The 4398-nt window shown below is 44.7% G+C and overlaps 1 protein-coding gene across 4 annotated transcripts in view; it reads right to left on the bottom strand.

The window, feature by feature from the left end:
- The window catches only part of Mme (membrane metalloendopeptidase), a 121214-nt gene that overhangs the window by 90410 nt on the left and 26406 nt on the right, over window positions 1–4398 (bottom strand). The window contains exon 1 of one of the 4 annotated variants that reach the window (XM_031373982.1): window positions 1334–1656. The exons of 2 other annotated variants lie outside the window; for them this stretch is intronic. The gene's annotated coding sequence lies outside the window, so the exon portion shown is untranslated. Of the gene's footprint in view, window positions 1–626; window positions 761–1333; window positions 1657–4398 lie in introns of those variants that run through there. One more of the 4 variants, XM_031373983.1, reaches the window with a different exon arrangement.

The following is a 4398-nucleotide window of genomic DNA, read 5'->3' as shown; positions in this document are numbered from 1 at the left end:
CCACCATGCCCGGCCACATTAACTAGTAGGTGTTTCCCTGGCCTGAAGTGAGTTTTGACATGAAAAGTCCCATCCACATTGCTGTCATGTACAGTGTAGCTATACAACCCAAGACAAACAACATCAAGTTCAAAACACAACAAACATTTTTGAAATGTTTGAAAGAAAGAAGAAGAAGAAGAAGAAAAATCCAAGGCCGTGCAGCTACACTCCCTCAGCGCCAATCTGCTGATAGCAGCTTCCAAAAGCTGGCGCTGCAAGTCAGTTACTAGTTTTCAGTTTAATAAAATCCATGTGAGCCGCTTTATGGACAAGGAATAGACTTGACCGAGAAGCTCAGAGGAATACCCGTTTATAGTTACTCTCATTTTTAAAGAGTATAAATAGATAGGGACAGGTTAAGTAAGAGAGGGTCTTTAAAAACTTACATCTACTAAAGAACACCCCCACCCCGCGCCAACCAACCCTTTGGCAGATTTAAGCATGAATTATATAATAGGAAGCCAAGGTTCGAAGCACGATGAAGAGGTGGAATTGTGAAAAGACATTTAGGTTAAGGAAATGAAGAACTAGAAAAGTGAGTTAATTGAGGAGAGAATCCGATAGAAACTAAAATGAAAACAAACCTTGCTTTTAAAAATAAAAACAGTGTCTGTACAGCGGAATGGCCAATTCCCAGCCCCCAAATGAACCCCGGTGCAATTTGGAAGCGCTGCTCTCGGTCACCAAAAAGAACTCCTGGGCGGAGGCTGCAGGAAGCTATGAAAATGAACCTGGAGGTGACCTGACATCACTCGCAGGGTCCTCCTCCAGGTCGCCCTCTCGGCCCCTTCCCCTCCCCACATTCTCAGGTCTCAGCGGCGGCTCCCGCCCAGGACACGCCTCCTCCGCCCGCGGCGACCAGGCACCCGGCGCCCGCTGCGCGCGGGACCTCGGCCCCTGCCCTTGCTCCGTGCGTCGCGGCCCCCGCCCGCTCCGTCCTCCTGTTGCCCGTCCCACCGGCTCCCGGCGCCCCGGGGACACTGATGCCCGGCTCCCCGTGCCCGGTCTTTCGCTCTCCGGTGACTCACCAGTGGGATTGGGGAGAAGTTGGAGGCGACTGAGCAGACACATCCCGACCAATGAGCGCACCGGCCAGGGCGGCCGCAGGCAGAGTAGCCCCCAGCCCCGGGGAGCACCCACCGCGCTCTGCGGTCCCCAGGGTGAACCCGAGCGCCGAGCGCGCCGAGGGGGACGAGGCCAGAGTCCCGGGAGGTTCCAGGCCCCACTCGGGCTCGGGGCGGGTGGGTGCCCGGGAAGCCCGCATCCCTTGGACCCTCACCCCGAGACTCACCCCTCGCCTTAGCCGCTCTGCAGCTTACGCCTGCACTCGGTCCAGCTTCGCCACTTGCACATCTCCGCGCCCCGCGCGCCTCGCGCTCACCCCCCGCCTCGCCGCACAGGACCAGCCGGGAGAGCAGTTCCCTGGGTGACCTGAAGGTTTCCGCCAGGTCTCCCAAATCCTATCACACTGTGTAAAGGGGCGGAGGGGGCTCCCTCTCCCAGTTAGTCCTCCACCTTGCCCTTCCCAAAAGGGCTTTGCCAGACATTCTTGGAATTGTTTAGCTTTGTGGCTTTGAAGACAACAATACACTGTCTCTCTGGGATTGTGCAGTGCTGATTGCAGGCTCCAGTTCTCTAACAGACTTAAGACCAGAATGCTTCTCTCTCACATACTCTTGCTCCCTCTGTTTTCCCTAGTCCTTCACTCTCTTTTCTTTCTTTCTTTTCAATGTCTTTTTTTCTTTTCTTTCTCCTTCCTTCCTCTCTCCTCTCCTCCATTCCCTCTCCCCCTTCCCCCATCTATGTGTGCCTCTGTTTCTCTTAAACTTAAGGCATTGAATTTGTCAAAGAAAAAAGACTGACTTTGTGCAGAGGCAAATATTTTATGGAAACTACCTTTGGCAGTTATTATAACCAAAGAACTCAGAAAGGCTAAACTTTTCTGCCCCACCCCCACCTCCGCCCCAGGATTTCACTGTAGTTATTCAATGTCAAGCACATATTAGAATTGGAATACTGATCCTTCTCCTCTTTGGAATCACAAGTTTTAAACACCACACATGCTCCATAGGTGCGAGCATACTCAAACAGATGTGGGTTTTCTTGAATTTGAAACGATCTTTGAACGTTGCCCTAACCAACTTTATGCTTTTTTTAAATGGGGGGTGGAGGGGAACCTAAAGACAAGAACAGGAAATGCATGTTAATGAAATAATGAGTATCATGAAAAGATATTTCAAGAAAAAGTAATTCAATTGATGTGCATAAGTTCAACTCACACTTTCAAAGGGTACCCATGCTTCTTTCTTTCTCTGTGAGTATTACAAACACATCATTGTCCTCATGGCTAGGCTAACAGAGGTGTGTGACTTCTCACAGATAAGCATAGACAGCTTGGCAAACACTCTGGGAAGCATCTCAAATGGAATTTGAACCCAGATCATCTTGCCTTGGATTGTTTTGCAGAAGATCAATGCACAGAATAGAGATTTACTCAAATTCTCTTGGAAGGAAATCTAGATTATTTTCCCCCAACACCAGTGTGCTTCGTTTTTATTATATTTTAGTTAAATTATCAAAACATCTAAATTTTACAATAAAGCGAGTTGGGAAAATATGTGTATGTATACATAGATATGTGAGATCTATGTATACATACACATATACATAGGGAGAGAGAGAGGCAGGGAGAGAGGGCATTAGTTCTAAACTTTTCATGTTCAGCCACTAGCATTAAAAGTTTAGTGCATTTCTGATTAGTATAGTAATACGTTTTGATAAAGAAGGAAGTTTGGTCAGAATATTACAAAGAAATCACATTTCAACTAGAAGTAAAAAATTAAGCTTATATGCTTGGTCATAACCTAGTTGAACATTTCTCATTTGATTTTTTTTATTTTCATTAAAGTTTTAAACATATTATTCTTTTGTAAGGTTATCTAGCTTATCCACAAGATTAAAAAATACCTCTTTCACCTAAAGGTGCTTGAACCCTGGGGCCTTAACATGATAAGTATTTGAATAGCCATTGAGCAATACCCTTAGCCCTGGAGAATGTTTTGATAGCAATAGAAACTAGGTTATGATTATTTGTTACAGCTATCAACTTTGAGCTGGAAATTGATTTTTTTAATTAAAGAGTCATTAATGAAAAACCTTTTCAGACTAGTTAAGAATAATGCCATAGTTTTATTTCAGTCTTGTTACAAAGAAGGAGAAATTTTTATGGGGAGTCAATTCAAATATTCACTATTGTTCCGAACATTTTGCTAGAAAAATGATGAATTTAGAATGCATGTCAAAAGGAAGTAAAAACTCTGACATCATCATTAGACTTTGATTTTCAGCTTATGTTTTAGACATGTAACAGTATTGGTAGATACCTTGTTTAGTTCAAGTCTTTTTTTTTTTTAAGATTTTATTTATTTTATGTATGAGTACACTGTCACTATCTTCAGATACCCCAAAAGAGGGCATCTGATCCCAATAGAGATGGTTGGGAGCCACCATGTGGTTACTGGGAATTGAACTCAGGACCTTCTCAAGAGTTGATCAGTGCTCTTAACCACTGAGCCATCTCCCCAACACCTTAGTACAAGTCTTAATCTCACTAGGTTCATTAGAAACCTAAAGGTTTTGTTAAGAAACTAAGTCTTTTCCCTGAGGAGGTTATGTATTTTAGAAGTCATTTCCCTTTTAAGGGTCTTAAGGAGCTCTCAGGTGCTTCTAGTAAATAAACAGAAACCAAAAGCTGAGTAAAGTGTCCAAGGTCTTTCTGCTTGGTCAGTTATCAGGGTGAGGGAGAAAGTAGCAATCCTGATGACCTTGTGCGAGTTATCAGTAGTGGGGTGTATCTGTTTTGGCAATATGTAGCATAAAGCCTTAGAAACAGCCCCTGTCTGTAACAATAAATGCTACATAAACAATGTTTGAAGATGCATGCCAATTGCACCACTAAACTAAGGACAGTGTGAAAGGAGGCTTCAGAAGCCGAAAGAACCAGGGAAGCCAGAACCCCACAAGGGTGTGTGAGTGATGAAATGGTGCACTACCTACATATCTCAGAAGGCTTGCCAGACCTAAGTGGCCTGGAATTAGCTTTTCACAGGACTTGCAAGACCTGAGGACCTCATACAGAGCATCATCACCAACCAGGTTAAAACCGACACCAAACATTCCTGTATTAAGCTGGACAGGAGAGAAAACATCCTTAATGGAAAGAGGAGCTACAAACACCGTTTCCCGCCCCCACCCCAACCCCACTGAGCACAGAAATGAGCTGCCAGTCATGTGTTTCTTCAGCATTTCCAGAGAATGTAAATCTTTTCAAATCGTTGCCAACATGTAGTGTTTGTT

This window comes from Mastomys coucha, unplaced genomic scaffold, assembly GCF_008632895.1.
Source record: "Mastomys coucha isolate ucsf_1 unplaced genomic scaffold, UCSF_Mcou_1 pScaffold16, whole genome shotgun sequence".
Classification (NCBI taxonomy): domain Eukaryota; kingdom Metazoa; phylum Chordata; class Mammalia; order Rodentia; family Muridae; genus Mastomys; species Mastomys coucha.
The sequence above is the reverse complement of the archived record's forward strand: the minus strand, read 5'-3'. Positions and strand labels throughout refer to the sequence as shown.